This window comes from Carettochelys insculpta, chromosome 13 (genome assembly GCF_033958435.1).
Source record: "Carettochelys insculpta isolate YL-2023 chromosome 13, ASM3395843v1, whole genome shotgun sequence".
NCBI classification, from domain to species: Eukaryota; Metazoa; Chordata; order Testudines; family Carettochelyidae; genus Carettochelys; species Carettochelys insculpta.
Window position 1 is genome coordinate 608,289 of NC_134149.1, and position 23,445 is coordinate 631,733.

The 23,445-nt window shown below is 49.9% G+C and overlaps 1 protein-coding gene across 7 annotated transcripts in view; it reads left to right on the plus strand.

Moving 5' to 3' along the window:
- Positions 1–14,928: 14,928 nt before the first annotated feature.
- The window catches only part of ZMYM3 (zinc finger MYM-type containing 3), a 70,007-nt gene continuing 61,490 nt past the window's right edge, over positions 14,929–23,445 (plus strand). For 4 of the 7 annotated variants that reach the window (XM_075007827.1, XM_075007832.1, XM_075007834.1 and 1 more), the window contains exon 1: positions 14,929–14,989. The gene's annotated coding sequence lies outside the window, so the exon portion shown is untranslated. Of the gene's footprint in view, positions 14,990–15,632; positions 15,688–23,445 lie in introns of those variants that run through there. The other 3 variants (XM_075007828.1, XM_075007830.1, XM_075007829.1) reach the window with 3 other exon arrangements.

A 23,445-nucleotide genomic window follows, 5' to 3' on the forward strand; every position in this document is an offset into this window, starting at 1 on the left:
CTGGAGGCGAGCGGTGCGGGGCTCCCTGGGGAGCTCGGCCCTGGGGCTGGCCGGGCTTGGGCTTGGGCTTGGGCTTGGGCTTGTGCTCGTGCTCGTGCTCGTGCTCGTGCTCGTGCCCGCGCAAGCGCTCGGCCGCTGCTTTCTCCTGGGTCGGTCGGTCGGTCGCGACAGCTCCTCCTGCCGCTCCCGCGCTTCTCGGAACCTTTCCGGCTTCCGGCTGCCTCGGTCGCGGAGGAGCGGCAGGAGCGGGCGCAGGACGCCCGGGGTGCGCAGGGGCGCTGTGGCCGCCTGCTTGTCTGCTGCACGGGCCGCTCTGAGCCCACGCAGGGCGGTATTAGCCACTTTCAGTAGCGCTGTCTTGGGGGAGCTCGTAACCAGCTGCTTGCTCCCTAACCCCTCCGGGATGGCACGTGTCCCCGGCTGCAGCCTGTGCTCCTCAGCTGAGACCTCGTGGTTGGCAGCCGTGCTAGAGGATTGCATGGTCTGTAGCTTCTGCAGGCCAAGTCCATTGTATGCGTTGAGAGTACTTCCCATCGTGCATTCTGTGCCCCAAGAAGCGGGTTGCCACCCTTTTATCTCCCTCTATTTCAGGAACTTGCTGCAACCTCCCTGATGAAGTAGGTCTGCCCCACAGAGGCTCATCACCAAATAAATTATTTTGTTGGTCTTTAAAGTGCTACCTTTCTGCTGCTTTGTTTTCCCTTCCACTTGGCACTCTGTATTCCCTCCATTCCAGGGCCTCCCATACAAAAGCATCTCTGTGTGTACTCCATTGCCCATGCCTAGGGTTGCCACATTTAACCTTTCAAAAAAGAGGACATCCCTGACAGGGAGTGTATCTGTATCCTAATCTACCCACTCATATATTAATGTGCTGGTGCTATTATAGCACATTAATATAGTGTGAGTCAGTAGATACCAAGGGATGTGCTCTTTTTTTATATGGTAACCCTACCCATGCCCCTCCATTTCTCCTATTTCAGACTCCTTCAGTTTCCCTCCACCAGCGTTGCTTTTGATGTTCCCTGTAAGTTGAGCGCGAGTGGCCCGAGAGCAATTGAAGTGCCGCCCAGCTGATAACAGAGCACCTACAGCTGGCAGCGTGTGTTTCTACTGGTGGTGCACATGCACACATCTTGGGACTCAGGAAAATTTATTCCATGCATAGGTGAAACAAATTAGAGGCAACCCTGGTTGCCGTGTGCACTCCTTTCCACTACAGTGGCAGGGGCCCTGTGTGGCCCACATTTCCAATTCCAGCTTTCCCTAATGTTCCCTCCCGTCACAGACTGTGTGATCTCGTTAGCCCATCACAAGGCCTCTTTTCCCATCTCCCCTTTTATGACAGAGGTTTTGTCTCCCCCTCAGATTTCATGCCCCAAATCTCCTGGTGCACTGCAGAGCTGCACGTTTTGCTTATTGGTATGAATGACCCTGGCCATAGGTTCTTTGTGCCCCCCTCCCTACACCAACGTTCCCCTGTCCCCTCCCCAGTGACTTGGAGTGTTCTATTTTCTCCAGCCCTCATACTGGGATCTCCAGTCTCTGCTCACCCTAGCCCCATCCCCTCCCAATTTCTTCATGGTTGTCCTTTCTATCTGAGAGAGAAGCATTTTGACCCTCTGAATTATTTAACCATTGAGAGGATACATGGAGATTAAATAAGAGTATGTTTATTCTGGAAGTTATTAATGGGTGCCATCAACAAGTTGTTTGATCTACAGATCATTGCAGAGGTGCTTGAATTGGATGGCTGTCTAAAGAGCAGACAGGAGCTTCACATGGCTTCCATTTTTCTGATTGCTTCACTCCCCAAAGCACCAAAAACATTGATGCCTAGAACATTTCCTCAGATTTGGAAATTGACTGTTATGGACAAAGGAATGCTGCTTGTATGAGAACTTCACAAGCTCAGCCATAGCTAACACGTAGTTTGATTGTATCCAGTTTACAAATGATCCAGATTGTTCTGAAACAGTATTTTGTTCTGTTCATTTACTGCTCCCCCAGGCTTGGTCTCATTTATAAACTTCATCTACAATTTTATATTCTAGATCATTGACTTAAAATGATAGGTAATTAATAGGCATAGTTTTACATTTATCTCTTAGCCCTGAATGTATTTAATATGACCCATGTTGATTTGGTTAAGTGCATTTTTAATCAGATTATTGTACAGTACTTAGTTGCTTTAAAAAAGTATTATCAATATTATTACCTTTATTAACCAGAGCTGTAATTTTGATTGGCTGTAAGAACAGTGTAAGGAAGTAGAATGTCCCACAGAGTGGCTGTAGGCAGAGTTAATAGGGAGGGTGATGAAGTTTCACAGTCTGGTTGGGGACAGAGGCTGTACACTTAGGCTGTGTCTACACTTGCATTTCTCTTTTGAAACAGGCATGCAAATGAGATGCAGATTTACATACTTGGTGCCTCATTTGCACATTCTGATTTCAAAAGAACTGCTTTCAAAAGAAGAAAAACAGTGTAGATGCAGCTCTTTCGAAAGTAAATCCCTATGTGAAGAAGGGTTCTTTCTTAGATGGGGTTTACTTTAGAAAGAGCCACATCTACACTGTTTTTTCTTCTTTCAAAAGAAGAATATGCAAATGAGGCACCAGGTATGTAAATCCACCTCATATGCATTTTCAATTTCCTTATTTGCATGCCTCTTTCAAAAGAGGAATGCAAGTGTAGACACAGCCTTAGTGCGGAGCAAATGTGACAGTAATGGGAATAGACTTCAGCTCAGAGAAACCCTCCAGTGGTCTGCAGCAGCAGCAGCAGGATGAGTGATGGGTGGAGGGGAAGCAACTGGGAAACATGGGAAAGCAAATGTGTGTGTTTTCAAATCCCCACCCCCTCCCAAAAAAGGGGCCTGGAGTACAATTGAAACAACTGGGCCATGGCTACACTAGCCCCTGCCTTTCGGAAGGGGCATGCTAACGATCCACTTCAGCAGATGCTAATGAGGCACTCCTATGAATATGCAACACCTCATTAGCATAATTACAGCCACATACGTTTTGAAGGTGCTGCTTTCGGCACACACGCCACCCATGTAGACAGGGACTTTTCGAAAGAATCCCCCAGACTTTGAAAGCACCTTCTTCCCAAAACCAAATGGGAATAAGGGGCTTTCAAAGGCTGGAGGGTCCTTTCGTCAGGGCCTTGTCTACACGGGCAGCGTGCGTTCCAAAAGCAGCACTTTTGAAACATGTGGCTGCCATTATGCTAATGAGGCATTGCATATTCATGGAAGCACATTATTAGCATCTGCCAAAGTGGCTCATTAGCATGCCCCTTCTGAAAGGTGGGGGCTAGTGTAGCCACAGGCTTGGTGTAACTATTTTGGTTACAGGTGTGTTTTGTTGGCAAAATAATTATACAAGTAAAAGCCTGCTGTAGATGCAGTTAAACTACTATAAGACTAACTTAAACAAGTAGTTACTTCCAATTTGTATACAGCAAACCCCCAAAGTGCATGGGTTCAAGTTGTGCTTAACTTGCATTAACTTGATGCCATTCTGGAAAAGCAATGAGGGGTCCTGTGGCACCTTATAGACTAACAAATGTATGAGCATAAGCTTTTGTGGGCAAAGACCCACTTCGTCAGATGTCATTCTGTGGCTGTCTGCCCGCCTGGCTGCCCCAGGTGGGGAAGCCAGGCAGGCAGCTGTGGTGGGGTGGCTTCTCCCAGGGTTTCCCCAGCTGGGAGAAGCCACACTGCCACAGCTGTCTACCCAGTGCGGCTTCTCCCAGCTATGGGAAGCCAGGCAAGCAGCTGCACCTGGCTCCCCATTTCACTGTGGGAGCCAGGAAAGTGACCAACATTAGCATTGGTCCTGGGCTCCCCTCCACTGGCTGGATCCAGGAAACTTAACAAGGCTGGTGCCCTCATCAGTTTCTGGCTCCTCTGTGTTGCATGGGAAATTTGAATTAACTCGGGGGTCTACTGTACAGGAATAAAAGACCCTCTATATTTACACAACAGCATCCATATTAGGGAGACTTTACTGCTCTAACCAGACATATTGTTAATGGGGTGCAAACTGAGAAAGCAGACATGCCCAAATTTTGCAGTGGCCATCTGTGGGAAACAGACTTCTAGGAAAATACAAACAATAGAATAGAGAAGGTCAGAGAAAGGGAAGGAATATAACACAGGACTACCAGCAGTTTAACAAAGGTATTATTGAAAATACTTACCAGAATTCACTAAATAGTGTGTTATTTAATACACATTGGGGAAGTGGTCAGAAAGAGGCAACCATGTCAGTCTGTATCTTCACAAAACCAAAAAGCAGTCCTGTAGCACTTAGTAGCATCCTTCAGTCTACATACACTATGGATCGCGCCCTTCGTAGTTCCATTTGGGATAATCATTTGCAGCGTCAACTGTGAAGGCCCATGTGAGAGTGACAGTTCTTGCTGCATCCGTTGCATGTGTAATGGGTGTCTGGCAGGTCCTTACTGTGCTTTCTGTGGGCTCGCTTCTCCTCTGCTAGCTGTCTGATCCTCACCTCACCCTTCTGAAGGCCCTTGTGTAGTTCCTGCCTCCATCTGCTGCGATCGTCTGCCAGCTCCTCCCAGCTGTCCGGCTCAATGTCTACCTCCCTGAGGTCCCTCTTGCAAACATCTTTGTAGTGCAACTGGGGGCGTCCGGGAGGTCTTTTGCCGGAGGCTAGCTCACCATACAGGATGTCTTTTGGGATCCTTCCATCATTCATCCTGTGGACGTGGCCAAGCCAGCGGAGCCACCACTGCCTGAGGAGGGTGTGCATGGTTGGGATTCCAGCTTGCTCAAGGATGACGGTGTTGGACACTCGGTCCTTCCATGATATGTAGCACTTAAAGACTAACAAAATAATTTATTAGGTGATAAGCTTTCATGGGGCAGACCCACTTCTTCAGATCTGGAAATTCTGAAATTGTGACCCACGTAGTTCCTCAAGTTGGAGATGCTTCTCATGTTTTATCTCTAGTCCCCTACTTTGCATGCTGAGAAGGCTGCCCCTGCCCTGGCAGTTTCATGATGAAGGAGGAAGTTCGGCTGGATGAAAATCCATCTGTGCTGCACTCCCCAGCACTAAAAAGAACTCATCCTTTCCCAGAACTTGGCCTCCTGGCCAGGCCTATGCTGTAGCAGGGATGATGGCTCATCTGGGAGGAAAGATACTGGCTAACTTTTAACACTCCCACCTGGTAGAAGACTCCAACTCACAGATTTCAAATAAAGAAATAAACAGGACTGATCTACATTACAAATTTACCCTGGCCCAGCTGCATTGCTGCAGCGTGTCTGGCGAAGGTGCTCCAATCCAACAGAAAAGAGCTCTCCCATCATCTTAATAACGGAAGGCGGTAGTTATGCTGGCAGTAGATGCTCCCCTGCCAAAACAGCATTGTCTACATAGAGATTTAAGGTCAGCATAAATACAGTGCTTACAAGCACTGTAAGAGGAGATTCAGATGCTGCCCAGCTGATTAACAGAGTGCCCACAGCTGGGTTTTGTTTCACCTGGTGGTGCACATTGTCACACCTTGGTGCACATAAATTTATTCTGCACATGGATGGAAAAGATGAGAAGGACCATTGCTCAGAGGTGTGGATTTCTCACACCCTAAGGGACATACTTATACTGAAGTATGCATGTAGTACAGACCAAACCTGACACAAATAATTCCGGTCAAAGTTCCCTCCAAAGAAACTGTGATTTGCACAACTCTTCTCTGATATTTAACTGACATGTGGCATCACATGAGTATGTGAACACCTCCCACTTTACAACACACATTAGACCTCCTAAGCAGAGGTGAATTATGCTTTTGTGAGGCTCTAGGCCAGCCCTGCTAACCCCTCTGCCTGCAGACCCCACAGGCCCCCATTCACCGCCTTCCTGCTTCCCCCACGCCCTGGCAGGAGTTCTGGGTGGTGCAGGGCAAGCCCCAGTGCTCTGATCCCACTCCTTAGCAGGAGCTCCAGGCACATAGGGGTGTGGGAGCACCAATTTTCCCAGGACTCCCAGGCACAGGCCCCATTGGTCCAGTGGCTAATCTTCCATTAGCAGTGAGAGCATTTTGAACTAAATTTTATGTGCCAATAATAATAAAGTGTAACAAGAGGGGGAATATTTCCCTTCCCTAATTTTTGTGTACTTATGTTCACAGCCTTACTGTTGCATTCATGGAGTATTTTCATTTAATTTTCTTGAGTATTCAGGGTGGTGGTGTGGGGTGGGGGAGGATTTACTTCACCAGAGTTCGCAGAAGATCAGCAGCCATTGCTGGTCTCACAGAAACCCCATTAATAAATCATCATCAGCTGCTAGCATCAAAGGGTGAAAATAGGACCCACTGCATCCAAAACAAGCATGTAGGTTCCAGCTCTGCAATACTAGCAGTAGCAGCATGAAGTGGAGGAGACCTCTAAAGTTTCAACGTGTGGGGTTTTCATGAGTGCAACCCTGGCCCACGCCAGGAGAATAGAGATACCCAAAAATTTGCCTGTGTTTAATTACATTAACATTTCAACATTCTAAAGGTGGATGACTCGCCCATTTGCTACTGCTCTTGTTTGTCTGTGGACATTTTCAGTTAGATGGGCAGGAGTGCTTTAGGGTGACTGTGCTTGGGCATTTGAACCTTCAGTACAGAACAAGAGCAACTTTTGGTTTGTCTGAACACAGAACCGGCCAATTCCACTCAGGCCATGTCTATGCTCTATGTATTATATCAACTTAACCACAAAGCATAGACACAGCTTTTGGTGACAGAGGGGTTCTTCTGCTGGTACAGGAATACAATCTCAGAAGCATTCTTTCAGCAGCCTAGGACATCTACACATGGGATTAGCTTGGCATAACTGTGGTACACTGCAGTGTGAATTTGTCACACCCATAAGCAATGTAGCTACTGTATATCAAACCATTGTAAGGGTAGAACAGGCCTAAAGATGCATGTTATGTGGATTTAGTGAAACTGGTGCACCTTTGGGTGTGGAAGAGCTTTGCTAGCAGGTGCCCAGGAGCAGGATCAGAGCAGATTGTCATTTCCCTAAATTCTGTCTTAAATTCTAATCCAACCCAAACTCACACTTGAAGGCCAGGGTTGGAACTTTCAGAAATAGAGGGGATTTTTTTCCAAAGGGTTTTGGCTTAACCATTCCCATTTAAATTAACAGTGGTCCAGAGAAGAGCAACAAGAGTGATTATAGGTCTAGAGAACATGAGCTATGAAGAAAGACTGAAAGAACTGGGCTTGTTTAGTTTAGAAAAGAGAAGATTGACAGGCGACATGATAGCAGTTTCCATGTACCTCAAAGAGGGTTATAACGAGGAGGGTGAGAAATTGTTCTCCTTGGCCTCTGGGGACAGGACAAGGAGCAATGGGCTTAAACTGCAGCAAGGGAGGTTTAGATTAGACGTTAGGAAAAGCTCCCTAGCTGTCAGAGTGGTTAAACACTGGAATAAGTTACCTAGGGAGGTTGTGGAATTTCCATCGCTGGAGATGTTTAAAAGTAGGTTAGACAGATGTCTTTTGGGGATGGCCTAGACCTGCAATATCTAATACGCTGTCTGTTTGCAACATGTGGTGAACTGGACAGCATGATGTGATGAAGTAGCTCCTTAGAGCTGCATATGTCAAACGCCCACCCCGTATGTGCCCACCACGTGGTGGGATGAGTGTGCTGGCAGCAGTGGAAGCAGTTCCTCTTGTGCTCACTTGGGCTGTGGGATAGCTCGCACAGGGTGCTTGATTGCTGGGTGGCTCTTGTGGCTCAGGTGGCAGAGCACATGCAGTTTGGGCAGCAGAAAGTGGGCATCTCAGGGCTCAGGTGGCAGAGCATGTGCAGTTCAAGGTGCAAGGCTCAGGCAGCAGAGTGTGTATGGCTCAACGTTCAGGGCTCAGGCAGCAGAGTGTGCACAGCTCAGGATTCGGGGCTTGAGTGGCAGACTGTGTGCGGTTCAGGGTGCAAGCCTCAGGCAGCAGAGTGTGCACAGCTCAGGATTCGGGGCTTGAGTGGCAGACTGTGTGCGGTTCAGGGTGCAAGCCTCAGGCAGCAGAGTGTGCATGGCTCAATGTTCAGGGCTTAGCCAGCAGAGTGTGCATGGCTCAGGATTCGATGCTCCAGCAGTAGAATGTGCGCAGCTCAGGATTCAGAGCTTGAGTGGCAGACCGTGTGCAGTTCAGGGTGCAAGCCTCAGGCAGCAGAGTGTGTATGGCTCAATGTTCAGGGCTCAGGCAGCCGAGTGTGTATGGCTCAACGTTCGGGGCTCAGGCAGCCGAGTGTGTATGGCTCAATGTTCGGGGCTCAGGCAGCCGAGTGTGTATGGCTCAATGTTCGGGGCTCAGGCAGCCGAGTGTGTATGGCTCAACGTTCCGGGCTCAGGCAGCCGAGTGTGTATGGCTCAACGTTCGGGGCTCAGGCAGCAGAGTGTGTATGGCTCAATGTTCGGGGCTCAGGCAGCAGAGTGTGCATGGCTCAGGATTCGAGGCTCCAGCAGTAGAATTTGCGCAGCTCAGGATTCAGGGCTTGAGCGGCACAGTGCATGTGCTTTGGGTCTCAGGCAGCAGAGCACATGCAGCTCAGGGTTCAAGGCGGGGATGCAGGGCACATGCAGTTCAGGGCTTGGGTGGCAGAGAGCATGCAGCTCAGGGTGGCGTGGCTCTGGTGAGTCACCAGCAGTTTGCGAGGGGGTTGGGGTAGAGTGCCTGGCTTGGGGTGTGGGAGTGGTGCCTGGCTCGGGTGGCAGGGGGCATGTGATGATCCAGTCAAGTACTTCTGGACAACACTGGTCTACATGGTGCGGGGTCCTGCCATGAGGGCAGGGGACTGGACTCGATGACCAGTTGAGGTCCCTTCCAGTCCTAGTGTTCTGATTCTGTGAGAAGAGGGTGCTGAGTGCCCATGTCTGGGGACCTGCAAGGTTGGGATGCAAACAGGTGGAAACAGATTCCTCCTGCCACTCCAGAGATAAGCTGCTGAGGTGGGAGGGGAAGCTCCCCATGCCAGCACTGTGTGGGGCTTTGGTACATGCAGGACTTGGATCATCCTGACCAGCGTCTCAGGCCAGAGGGCTTAAGCTTTCCTGGTGTGCCAGCCCAGCCAGAGGCAGTGAGGGAAGGAAGGAGCCTGCCAGGTGAATGATCAGGCTAGGGGCTGATTCTCCCTGCACAGTGCCAAGAGCAGGAAGCACCTGGCCTGGAGTGATAGGCAGGAACAGGGTGTGTGTGAACAGGCACAGCAGGCATAGGACAGTGAGAGGTAGAGCATGTACAGGGCCAATGAGTGAGCAGTAGATGTGACAACTAATTGTCCCCTTCCTATCCACACTCACCAGCCACTTCAGTGACTAGCCAGTGCTGGCTGGAAATGGGATAGTGGGGTGGAAGGTTGCTGACTAGGTGCTGGAATGCAGCAGGGACTGCACTGATGGACCAGAAGGAGCAATGGCCAGTCCTGCATGCTGCAGCTTTACCTGCCTACCAGCCTGACCATCACTCCCCTGCATCAGTCTTTCCCCTACCCCGCCTCTGCTGCTGGCTGGCTGGCAATGCGGGATCCAGCCAGCAGTTGAATCCATCAGTACTGATGTGAGGGGAGAGACAATTTCCCATTTTTTAAAAAAGTAGGGACACCTGCAGGAGGGCTTAAATACAGAACTGTCCCTTTAAAAAACAGTTTGGTCACCCTACCACCCCAATAACCACTCTTTCCTCTGAAGCTGCAGGTGCAGGGGTGACAGCCAGAGCCCCACAGCCTCCAGATGACAGATTTGAGAGTGGAGGGAGCAGAGCCTGAGCTGGAAGGGGAGAACAGGAATTTGGCTGTCCCCTTTATCCATGCTTCAGGGGCGTACATGCTGGGGAGCTGGGAGTTAGAGCTCTTAAAAAGAGGCACACAGCTCCTCCCTCCCTTGATACTCTCCTTCACCTCCCCTGGGAGGCCAGCTCCATAGATGGAGAACCACTAGAGTGTAAATAAATAAAACACAAAGATTTGAACATTGCTTCAGGGAAGTATTTGTATATTTTAGATTTCTTGAGAATGTGAATTATTAAGTTCTGCACAGACCATGGTTTGGGCACTTCTGCCCTAGAGGATACTCCTCTGGCACCCCAATTTCCTTTCTAGCACCTGACTTCTTTCCTTCTTTTCAAAGCTCCTTGAATGAAATGAACTAGCAGTCCCCGAATCATAGAACTGGAAGGGACCTCAAGAGGTCACCCAAGCCCAGTTCCCTGCCCTCTTGGCAGGACCAAACACCATCTAGATCATCCCTGATAGGTGTCTGTCTAACCTGCTCTTAAATATCTCCAGTGACGGAGATTCCACAACCTCCCTAGGTAATTTATTCCAGTGTTTAACCATCCTGACAGTTACGGAGTTTTTCCTAATGTCTAATCTAAACCTCCCTTGCTGCAGTTTAAGCCCATTGTTCCTTGTCCTATCTTCAGAGGCCAAGGAGAACAATTTTTCTCCCTTCTCTTTGAGGTATGTGAAAACTGCTATCATGTCCCCTCTAAATCTTCTCTTTTCTAAACTAAACAAGCCCAGTTCTTTTAAACTTCCCTCATAGCTCATGTTCTCTAGACCTTTAATCATTCTTGCTGCTCTTCTCTGGACCTTTTCCAATTTCTCCACCTCTTTCTTGAAATGTGGTGCCCAGAACTGGATATAATACACCAACTGAGGCCTAATGAGCACTGAGTAGAGCGGAAGAATGACTTCTCATGTCTTGCTCACAGCACTCATGTTAATACATCCCAGAATCATGTTTGCTTTTCTGACAACGGCATCACACTGTTGACTTATATTTCGTGTGTGGTCCTCTATGACCCCGAAGTCCCTTTCCACAGTACTCCTTCCTAGACAGTCGCTTCCCATTCTATATGTATGAAGCTGACTGTTTCTTCCTAAGTGGAGCACTTTGCGTTTGTCCTTATTAAACTTCATCCTGTTTACCTCAGACCATTTCTCCAATTTGTCCAGATGATTCTGAATTATGACCCTATCCTCCAAAGCAGTTGGAACCTCTCCCAACTTGGTATCATCTGCAAACTTAATAAGCGTACTCTGTATGCCAATATCTAAATTGTTGATGAAGATATCGAACAGAACTGATCCCAAAACAGGTCTCTGCAGAACCCCACTTGTTATGCCCTTCCATTGTAACTGCCAACCATTAATAACTACTCTCTGAGAATGGTTATCCAGCCAGTTACGCACCCACCTTATAATGGCCCCATTCTAAGATGTATTTGCCTAGTTTATTGATAAGAAGATCATGTGAGACCATGTCAAATGCCTTACTAAAGTCTAGGAATACCACATCCACCGCCTCTCCTTTATCCACAAGACTTGTTATCGTGTCAAAGAAAGCTATCAGATTGGTCTGGCATGATTTGTTCTTTACAAATCCATGCTGGCTGTTACCTACCACCTTATTTTCATCTAGATGTTTGCAGATGAATTCGTTAATTATTTGCTCCATTATCTTTCCCAGCACAGAAGTTAAACTGTCATGTAGCACTTTAAAGACTAACAAAATAATTTATTTAAGGTGATGTGCTAAAGAAAAGTGGGTCTGTCCCACAAAAACTCATCACCGAATAAATTATTTTGTTAGTCTTTAAAGTGCTACATGACTGCTGGTTTGTTTTGTTAGAATACAAACTAACACAGCCACTTCTCTGTTAGTATTCTCCTTGAATGAGTTCTCTATGTCCGATGCGTTGACTTCCTCTTCTTCAGCTCCTTCCTTGATCTCCTCCAGGCCTACTTCTGCTCCTTCCCTGGTTGTGTAAAAGTCTCTTCTCCATTCTTAATCTCCTCAATCTCACCATAGACCCGTTTTCTTCTCTTTGAGACCCTCCGTTTTCTGGGGTTTAGTGGCTCTATATAAATAGGGCCAGTGTTAAGGATGCAGAAGTGCTTCCTAGATTTTGAGTGCTTGACTTTGCAACTTTAACATTTTGACTGTTTGTTTTGTATATAGTACTTATATTGCCAGAGATCCCAGGGCCAAATTGTGTTGCACATGTAGGGAGAAAGCCATTTGCTTTATGAAGCTTACCACCCGGGACATATATCAGAATCATAAGGAAGGGACCTCAGGAGGCCAGCAAGTCCAACCCCCTGCTCAAAGCAGGATCAATCCCAGCTAAATCATCCAAGTCAGGGCTTTGTCAAACTGTGACTTAAAAACCTCTGGGGATGGAGATTCCACCACCTCTCTAGGTAACCTGTCCCAGTGCTTTACCACCCTCCTAGTAAAATACTTTATTCTAGTAATATCCAAATTAGCCCTCGCCTACTGCAAGTTGAGACCATTGTTCCTTGTTCTGTCATCTCTCACCGCAGAAAACAGCCTCTCTCCATCCTCTTTGTAACCCTCCTTCAGGTAGTTGAAGGCTGCTTTCAAATCCACCCCCCTCATTCTAAATAAGCATAAATCCCTCAGCACTCTCCTCATAAGTCATGTGCTCCAGCCCCCTAATAATTTTTGTTGCCCTCTGCTGGACTATTTCCAATTCATCCACATCCTTTCTGTAATGGGGGGTCCAGAATTGGACACAATATTCCAGAAGTGGCCTCGCCAGTGCAGAATATATGGCAGCCAGAGAGGTATACTGTTTATATATGTACTCTAAAGAATATATTTTTTCCAATCTTGCATATGATTTATTCTCTTTTCTCTTCCACTCTAGCTGCCACTGACTACCACATTTCTGTTAGACTTGAGCACAGATTTAAAGCAGGAGAGTCTCCTGTATCCTATTACTGGCCATTCAGACCAGTTGAGGGAAGTGTTCAGTGAAAAAGGGGTGCCCTGGAAGAAGGAACAGAGGTGTTTGTGTCAGAAAGTGATGAACCGGCAGATGAGCTGGCACTGGTGGTAAAGCAGGCTATCTTGTGAATGTCCCCATTGCTCCTCTCCAATTATCTTATCCCTCTCTATCATATTTTTAAAAGTTCTCTTCTTCCTCTTCATCTCTGCTGCCACAACCCAGGGTCATGTATGGCTCTCCTTGGCCTGTATTTCTATAACCTGCTTACCCACATCCCCAAGCTCCAGATAGAGCCAGGAAGACTGAATAAAAGCACTTTTTCCGTCTAACATGCTGCAGCTAAAATCCATTTTCTTCCATGCAGCTTCAGCCATGCAGCCCCTTCCCTGTATCCTATTACTGCCCTCTGCCTTTCAAAATCCTGTCCCAGCTTTTTGCCTTACTTTGTCAGTGCCTGCAGTGCAGCTCTTTTTCCACGATGACTCCCTACTGGGTTACCCCCATAAGGAGTGTGAAATTGGAGCGGGAGATGTTGGGTGAGGGATGGTGTTTTCCCCACTCTCTCATTTGCTTCCTCAGGGAAGTTGTGGGTTGGGAATTGAGGCTGCAGGTGAGTGTCTTCAGAGAAGACTGGGGTGAGGAGGGATGGGAGTGTTCCTAAGGAGTACACAGAGGTACACATGTGCAGCTCTCTGATGAAATCAAAGGGAAGAGGATGGAGGGGGTATCAAAGATGTGTGGAATTATGATGAAGGGTGTGTGAGGGGATAAGGAGGGAGTTGGATGGGGGGGGTGAGGGGACAGGGATGGTGGAGGGTGCTGAGAGGATGTTCCCAAGAAGTAAATTTAGGGCCAAAGGGGAATCTCATGGGGGAATCAGTAAGGAGGGCATGAGAAAGGTCTTGGGTTGGTCAGCCCGCGAAAAGAAGGGGGTGTACCAGGAGGATAGGTGTATGGGGGGGGTTGGGGCAAGATAGGGGAATAGCCAGGAGAATTGTGGAGGGAATGACAGTATGCCAGATGGTTAAGGCAATGGATGTGATTGGAGGAAAGTGACAGGAAATAATCCAGAGTGGATGAGGGTTTGCATGTGAGGGGATGGGAGTATTCATGAAGGAAGGCTGGAGTGGAGGAATGACAAGAAATCATAGTGTCCAGAAAGGATGTGTGGGAGGAAGTGCAGGGGAGGGATAGAAGTGTACTGATTAGTCCAAGGCAATGGGAATGGTGAAGAGGGGGGTGAAGTGTGTATGTGAGGGGAAGGGGGCAACCCAAGGGAAATGGTAGGTGAATGAGGGGACACAAGGGGGTCAGTCACCAGGAGATGGGGGTTTCCAGGGGAGAAGGGTGTGTGTGAGATAGGGGACTGCAGGGGGGCCGGATTTTCCAGGAGAGTGACGGGTATATGAAGGAGGGGGGCTCATCCATGGGGGCATGGAGGGCTATTAGGGAATGGGGCCTGGGAGGGAGGGGAACAGCTGAGAGCTAGAGGGTAGCTGCAGGGTGGGTGAAGGGTAGGTGTGTGATAGAGAAGAGGGTGCTTGGGAGCAAGTGGCTTCCTGGGGGCAGACACGGTTGGAGTCAAGGGGTATGTAAAGATGGGGGGGGCATTTCTGAGGGGAGAGGGCCTGTGCAGAATGGTGGTGAGGGTGGGGTCCCTGGGAGTGTGTGGTTTCCCCGTGGGAGGTGTCTGGGAGGAGCCCCTGGGGAACCAGGATGCATAGAAGAAGTAGTGGGGTCCGTGAGGTGGGGATTTGTGGGGGCACGGAGAGTTGAGGGTATCCGGGGGGGAAAGGGGCCATGGCAGGGGGTGCGTGGGAGTGGGCGGGGTCGTGAGGAATGAGGGTGATCCTGGAGTGAGGGGGGGGGTTCCCTGGGAGTGGGCGGAGCTAAGAGGCTTCTGGGGGCAGAAGGGTCCCGGGGGTGCCCAGCAGTGGGCGTGGCGGGGGTGAGGGCAAGTGGGGATGTCCGTGGGGGGGGGGAGACAATGGGGGCGGGGGTCCCCGAGAGTGGGCGGGTCACGGCGCCGGGCGGGGGTCCGGGCGCAGCCCAGCCCGGGGGCGGTGCCGTGTCCCGGGCCCCCGCCGAAGCTCCGCCCGACCGCACTGTCACTCACCGCCCGGGGGAGACGCTCCAGCTCAAGGGAGGTGGCGGCGGAGCCCGGAGCGGGCCGGGCGGCTCCCGAGTGGCGCAGGTAGGGGCTGGGGCGGCCCGGGAGCCGCCTCCCGCGCGCTTGCAGGGCAGGGACGGTCGGGGCCGAGACCAGACAGCGCGGGGCCCGAGGCGAGGCTCGACCCGCAGCTGCCTCCCGCGGGCCCGAGAGGGTTAAGGGGGCAGACGGCTCAGAAGGGTGGAGGGGCGGGAAAGTGGGGCGGGCGGTGCATCCGCTCCGGCGACTTGATCCGGTCCGCACTTTGCGGGCAGCCGCCAGGAGGGGGCGATGCAGACGGCGCCGCTCCGCGAGGGATTTCACGCCCAACCAAGCGCGGGTCTGCTGCGGAGGCTTTGCCCCGCCACTCCGGCTGCCGCACTGGCTGGCCCGGGCTCTCCCGATTCTGGGCTATGCTCCAGCTTGTGTGGGCTCTACCCCCGATCCTGGAGTTCATCCCGTATCTTCTAGTCGCCATACACTGCCAAGGCTCTGCCTCCGATCCCGGACACGAGGGTCCGCCCCGGGTTTTCACGCTGCTTGAGGAAAGAGAGTCTCGCGAGCCCCAGCCCCGCCGCAGCCAATAGGGAACCGCCCCCTTCCGCAGTAGCCAATGGAGAGGCTCCCCCGCCCCCCTCCGGGCTGCAGCGCGCTGAGGGCTCGGAGCGGCGCCTCCATTTAAAGGGGCCGCGACCCGAATCTGGGCTCCGGGCAGTGCGGGCGGCGCGGCGTTGGGGACCCAGGTACGAGCCGTGGCCGCCCTGGGGGTGGCTCCTCATTAGCTGCGGAGGCTTACCGCGGCCTGCGGAGTGACTCGGTGCCAGATCGGGGGGGCGCGTCTTCTGCCCCCGCTCCCGGGTGGGGGCGGGGCCTGACCCCGGGTGGCGAGAGGGGCCGGGCCCCTGGGGGGAGGGGTCCCTGGGGGCACAATGAGGGGCGCTCGGTGCCCCCCGCCTCCTCCGCGCTGGGGGTGGGGGCGCGTACCCGCACTCCTTTCCGCGCTGGGCGCGCGCACCCGCCCTGCCCCCGCCCCCTTTCCGCGCAGGGGTCGCGCGCGCACTCCCCCCTCCCGCTTCCACCGTGGGGGGAGGGGGTGTGCCCCCGCCCCCTTTCCGCGCAGGAGGCGCGCGCCCCCCCCCCGCCCCCGCCCCCTTTCCGCGCAGGAGGCGCGCGCGCACCCGCACTCTTTTCCGCGCAGGAGGCGCGCACTGCCCCCGCCCCCTTTCCGCACAGGGGAGGAGCGCATGCAGAGGCGCTGTGGGGGAGGGGAGCCGGGGCGGCAGCGCTCCCCTCCCCTCCCGCGGGCGGCCGGCGGGGCTGCCTCCAGGCCCTCGCGCTGCGGGGCGGCTTGGTCTGCACGCCTGCGGGGGCCCGGGCCGGCCTGTGGGCCTTGCCCGCTGCCCGGAGTCGCGGAGCAGGTGGTGCGGGCTTGGAGTGCCCGCGGAGTGTCGCGTCTCTGCCTTCACGCGTGCCGAGATAACGGTCTCTGCAGCCGCCGCTTCGCCCCGCGGGGTCGGCGCTTTGCCCGCGGCTGGCGGGCCGCGGGGCGATTGCCAGGTGTGCTTTGGCCATGGGGCCCTGGTGTCCCTCTGATCGCAGTAGAAGTAGGACATTGGTAGCGCTGAAGCGGCCGTGCCCCGCATGGCGGTCCTTTGCTGCCTTCTGCACCGTTGGCTTTGCATGCCCGTGGGCAGAGACTCGATCTGCAGAATGCCCCGTGGTCTCGCCTCTGAATAGAAGAGCAGCTGTACCAGCTCAGACCAAGGGTCTGTCTAGCCCAGTATCCTGTCCCCTAACAATGGCCCATGCCAGGTGCCCCAGAGGGAATGAACGGAACAAGCAGTCGTCAAGTGGGCTATTCCATATTGCCCACTCCTATCTTTTGACAGAGGCTAGGGACACCATTCCTATCCATCCTGGGTAGCAGCCATTGATGGACCCGACCTAATCGCCATGCGTTTATCTAGTTCTTTTTTTGAAATCTGTTAAAGTCCTTGTCTTTCCAACATCCTTTGGCAAGGAGTTCCGTGGGTTAACTCTTCATTGGGTGAGGAAATACTTCCTTTTTTGGTTTTAAACCTCCTACCTATTAATTGCATTTGGTGGTCCATTGTTCTTGTGTTATGGGAACAAGTAACATTTACTTTATCAAGACTAGTCATGATTTTATAGATGTCTATTATATATCCCCCTGTCTCCTCTTTTGTAAGCTATACATGCCCAGTCTTTTTAATCTCTCCTCATAACATAGTTGTTCCAAATCCTTAATCATTTTGTTGCCCTTTTCTGAACTCTTTTCAATGCCAAGGTATCTTGTTTGATATGAGGCAACCACATCTGTATGCAGTATTCAAGATGTGGGCATGCCATGGGTTTATATAGAGTCAGTAAGATGTTCTGTCTCATTCACTATCCCTTTCTAATGTTTCCTAATACTCTGCATGCATGAGAATAAATATTTTACATTTGAAGGTTCCTCATTGTGCTGTTGGTGTTGCAGGAGTCACACTAGACTCTAACCACCCTCTACCTGAGCCATGTTGTGGACTCTAGAGTAGGAGAAAGTAGGATATGTCTTTGTGTCCCTAGAGAGAGAGCTCGTGTGAGAGAGAGAGGGGAGGGAAAGGCAGTGGGGAGCTGTACGGCAAAGCTCTTCCTGGGTAGGGATGCTGTTAAAGTGGTTGTGGTGGGATGTCTCTTGGAGGGATGTCAGTCCATGTTGATACAGGGTGGGCTGTGCCTGTTGAAGGGAGGGGAGTATGACAAGTGGAAAGGAGGTGTGATTCTGTCTGCCATGTGATTTTTTTTTTTTAAGGGTAAAGGTTGTGATGTGTCTGTCGGATGGAGAAGATATGTGGCTCTGGGTTGGGGGCAGTGTTCCCTCCAGGGTGGGCAAAGGGAGGGGTAGGCCCCTTTTAGAGGTGTGTGAAATTTCATAAGGAGGGGTGCAGCATGATCAGCCGCTGGATCTCAGGCTCAGCCATCTCACTAAAAATGTTGAAGTGTTCCTGTTTTTAGGCATGTGTAGTCACAGTTATAGAACGATTCATAAAGTTTTTACATTCTGCATACTTATTTTCTTACACATACCAGAAGGATATTTTTTTAGATGAACATAAATGAAATTTACATTGGTTTGGATCACATTAGACAGTATGAGGGGCCCTGCTAATTGTCTGGGTGAAAAGTGGGGCGCAATGTAAAAAGTTTGCTCATCTCTTGATCTTTTTCCATCCATGTATGGAATAAATTTTTCATGTGCAGAAGCATGTGCAAATCTGCACCACCAATAGAAACAAAAAGCAGCTGTGAGAACTCTGCAAATCATCTGGGTGGCATTAGAATCTTTCCTGAATGGCTGCACAATTGCACGTCTTACAGGGAAAGCTGGTTGAGGGGTACACACATACAGGCTGTGGGGAGCTCTAGAGTGTGGCACACACTCATGCATACGGGGGTGTGATGTGGTGTGACTCTGCACGGTGGTGTGCACTTGTACTCGGGGGGCGGGGGGAGGGATGACCCTCAAGTGACAAGGAGCCATTGGTTGAGTTACTTTTCTGCATCAGTAAAAGCTTCTCTGCATTGTTCTCTTCTTTTCGCTTCCTGTTCTGCTGTTCCAGCTCCAGCCTGCAGCTCCCTCACGTTCCATTAGTCTGCTTCTTCCTTGCAGACTGTTCTATCATTGCCTCAAGCTACCACCTCCTTTCAGAGCTCCTGATTAGGGCATAGCTCTGATCAGCTCCATCATAGCTTCATTCCTCATCTCTAGAAGAGACAGTGGCACGTTTGCCCTCCAGGGTTGCCACATATGATGCCACAAAAGCCAAACCAAGCACATGTCGTGCATGGTTCCAGCTGTGCCTCTTGCCCATTCACAAGCCAGAACCCATTCTAGGGATGTTAATGGGTAACTGATTAACTGGACTGGGTTTACTGGTTATGGTTAACTGGTGTGGGTAGGAGGAGGGGGATGCCCCACCATGGGTAGAATAGCCATAATCTGTGGCGAGCCCTGGGAGTACTGTGGGCAGGGGAGTTCCAGCCTGGCTGAAGCAGCCCATATCTGCAGCAGACCACCTCATGTAATTGGTTAACCCATTAAATTTAACATTTAACTGGTTAATTCAAGGAGATTTTATATCCTTGCTCCAGTCAAAAAGTTTCTTTTGAGCCTACAGTCATTTCTGCATCCCTTCCTGGCTGCTGCTGCTAGGGATGCAGTGAGCAATCCTACCCAGACAGCTTGTCCCATGAAGAACCAAAATAGTTCCTGTCCTGTAACTTTACACTAAGTGGGTGGGTGGGCAGGAAAGAAGACTGTGACTAGGCTGGCAGAGCTATGAGGGCTGTGAAGACGAGTAATCCCTGACGGATGTAGCCATGCTGACTGCAGCCTTTAGGGTAGAGACAGTGGGAAAACTGATCTTTTACCATGGGTTGAACCTCTGTTGTTTGCCAACATCAGTGGTCCAGCATGACTTTAGTTAGCCAAATGTCCACTTATTATGGGTGTGGCCAAGTTTTCCATAAGAACAGCCATACTGGGTCAGACCAAAGGTCCAGCTAGCCCGTATCGTCTCTGCTGACAGTGGCCAGTGCCAGGTGCCCCAGGGGGAGTGAACCGAACTGGTGACAATCAAGCGATCTCTCTCCTGCCATCCCATCTCCAGGTTCTGACAAACAGAGGCTGGGGACACCATTCCTTATCCACCCTGGCTAATAGCCATTAATGGACCTAATCTCCATGAATTTATCTAGCTCTCTTTTTAAAACCCTGTTGTAGTCCTAGCCTTCACGGCCGCCTCTGGCAAGGAGTTCCACAGGTTGGTTGTACACTGTGTGAACTTCCTTTTATTTGTTTTAAACCTGCTGCCCATTAATTTAATTAATTTGGTGTCCTCAAGTTCTGATATGAGAACAAGTAAATTATTCCTTGTTCACTTTCTCCACAACACTCATAATTTTATATCTCTCTATAACATCTCCCCTCCTTCATCTCCTCTTTTCTAAACTGAAAAGTCCTAATCTCTTTAATCTCTCTTCATAGGGGACCAATTCCAAACCCCTATCATTTTAATTGCCCTTTTCTGAACCTTTTTCTGATACCAATATATCTTTTTTGAGATGAGACCACATCTGTATGCAGTATAAGACATGGGTGTACCATGGCTTTATATAAGGGCAATAAGATGTTGTTCATCTTATTCTCTACTCATTAGGTTCAAAACTAATAAAAGGAAATTTTTCTTCACACAGCGCACAGTCAACCTGTGGAACTCCTTGCCGGAGGAGGCTGTGAAGGCCAGGACTCTATTAGGGTTTAAAAAAGAGCTTGATAGATTTTTGCAGGTTAGGTCCATAAATGGCTATTAGCCAGGGGTAAAGTGTGGTGCCCTAGCCTTCAGTACAAGGGCAGGAGATGGATGGCAGTAGATAAGTCACTTGATCATTGTCTTCTGTTCTCCTTCTCTGGGGCACCCGGCATTGGCCACTGTCAGCAGACGGGATACTGGGCTGGATGGACCTTTGGTCTGACCCAGTATGGCCATTCTTATGTTCTTATTTTTAATGGTTCCAAACATCCTGTTTAATTTCTTTTTTTTTTTTAAACTGCTGCTGTACACTGCGTGGATGTTTTAATAGAGCTATCCAGAATGATTGCAAAATCTCTTTCTTGATGAGTTGTAGCTGAATTAGCACCCATCATACCGTGTGTAATAGTTGTGATTATTTTTTCCAATGTGCGTTACTTTACATCTATCTACGTTAAATTTCATTTGCCATTTTGTTGCCCAGTCATTCAGTTTTATGAGATTCTTTTTAAGTTCTTCATAGTCTGCTTTGGTCTTAACTATCTTGAGACCCTAAAGTACACTCATCCCTTGTTTAACGAGTACTTGACTTATGAGTGCTTGCTAAAACAAGGGAAAAACACATACATTTGTTCACTAAAAGAGTGAACTTCCCCCCACTTATGCGAGCTAGCCTTGGGGTCCCTGGCTGGGGCGCGGGGAGACCTGCAGCTGGAGCAGAGCCAGTTGTGGGGTCCCTGGCTGGGGCGCGGGGAGACCTGCAGCCCCACCTGTCCCGCTCCCAACACCCCTGGCCTGCAACTCCCCATATACCCCCTTCCCAGCCCTGCCAGCTCCCAACACCCCCCAGGCCTGGAACCCCCCAGCCCACCACACCCACCTCCAACAGGTCCTGCACCTTCTCCAACACCCTCCACCCCCTGCTGTAAGGTTCACTTATCTTTCAAGCTGCATGCCACCACTCCTTTCCCCCCAGTTAGGAGCACTAGGAACCAATCAGAGACTTTGACATGTATTTTAATGGTAATTTAATGTTCCTCTTACGAGTTTTCGCCCACAAGCAGAAAGTTGGGAACCAATTGTGCTCGTATAGCGAGGGATGAGTGTATTGTCTGCAAACTTTGCCACCTCACCGTTTACCCATTTCTCCAGATCACTTATGAATAGCTTGAACAGGACTAGTCCTAGGACTGACCCTTGGGGAACACCACTAGTTACCCTCTCGATTCTGAAAATGGTACTGTGTTTTTTTCCTACCCTCTGTTTCCTGCCTTTTCGCCAGTTCTCAATCCATGAAAGGATCTTCCGTCTGATCCCATGACAATTTAATTTATGTAAGAGCCTTTGGTGAGGGACCTTGTCAAAAGCTTTCTGGAAATCTAAGTACACAGTATCTACTGGATCCCCTTGTCCACATTTGTTGATCCCTTCCAAGAACTCTAGTAAGACATGATTTCCCTTATAGAAACCATGTTGACTTTCACCCAACAAACTGTTCTTCCATGTGTCTGACATAGAAGCCCCATAAAGTTTGTTGACAGCCACCAGTCCTGGCTCTGTGTTCAGTGTTGCTGTTTATCTCTAATTTACCCCAAATGACTTTAAAGAGCCCAGGATGCAATAGACATATTGGTAATGCTGCTAGACATTATTGACCTCTTGTGGTTCAGCAAAGTCCCTGGGTCAGCTCTGCTCAGGTCCTCAGGGTGCTGGACTGGAGCTGTTCAACCTGTAGTAATTCTTGTTTTGCCTGGGGTTAGAGGATATACTGGTACAAGTAGACCGGACAAATGCTGCGGTATATGTCTGGTCTAAGACACCACCCGCTACATCTTCCTCCTTGCCAAACGGAAGTGCTCTTTGATGAGCATGGACCGTTACTGGCAGATTCATGTGGCGGTCCTATGGCCACGGCCTGTCTGGTTGCTCCAGTAGCTCAGATTTGAGGCTCATCAGCATAAAGAAAGAGATACCTAGCGTTTTCACCCACTCTGGTAAACCCTGAGGCATCTAAACTAGCATCTTGCTTCTGCCTCTGGCCAGTTCCTGATATACTCAGGAAAGGTGAAAATTCCCCATAGTGTCCCCGTCAGTTGTACCTACCTGCATATGGGGAGAAAATTCCTTTTCTAATAACCCTACCTGTGCTGTATTCTCACTGAGATGTCTTCGTTCCTAGATCAAGACAGGGTAGAACCCTCTTAGCTTTTCAGGGTTGGGGCCCTAGAAAACACTGGTGCTAGTGCCAGGCTGCCTGCTCTCAGTTTTGTCTTCAGAGTATCAATGTTGTCAGCAAATGTTAACAGCACAGCGAGTAAAAGAGCTTGCTTCAGGGACTGTGCCTCATCAAGCCAGTCCTTCAGCTCTTTCTCTTGCCTCAGCTACACTCATTGAGCGGGGGTGGGGGGGCGGAGGTGTGCGGGCTATGTCTGCAACTGCTCTCCAGACAGCTGTGGTCATTTGTGGGAAGTCCTCAGGCCATTGCTTTGGCATGTTGGTATGCTGGTGCATGTTCTGTCAGTTTCCTTGACCTTCAAGAATCATTATCCTTTGGCTTTTTCAGGGCTTCAGTACCTGGTTTTGGCTTTGGCTGGTGCCTTCACACTGAACATCATCCACTTCAATGTCTCTCTCAACTTGTCATGCTTGTTCTTCACTCAGTTCTCCCAGAGCCCTGATTTGTTTTACGTAGTATTGTTTTGGCAAGTTTCTTCTGATGGCAGGTTTTTTGTCTGCAAAGAAATGCTTGTGGAAATGTTTGAGTGACACCATCACAAGACCTAACCATATAACCCACTTTGTCAGGGGCTCATCCACCTGTTGTGCATCTGCTAACGTGATCTGTGCTGTGTGCCAGCAGTGCCACTCTGTCCTGTATATTGGCTGAACTAGAAAGTCTCTGTACCAAAGGGTAGATGGACACAAATCAGAAGTCAAGAAAGGTAATGTGCGTACACAAGCAAGAGAACTCTTTAACTGCACTGGACACTCAGTAATGTATTTAACAATAGCTATTTGTCCACAAAAATTTTTTCAAAACCAGACTGCAAAGAGACACAGCAGAGCTGCAATTCATTTGAAAATGTAACGTGCTCAAATTAGGACTGAATAAGGATTTAGAATGGTTCTCACTACAAAGGAAATTTTCACTCTCTTGGTATTGATACCTCACCATCAGCTGCTTGT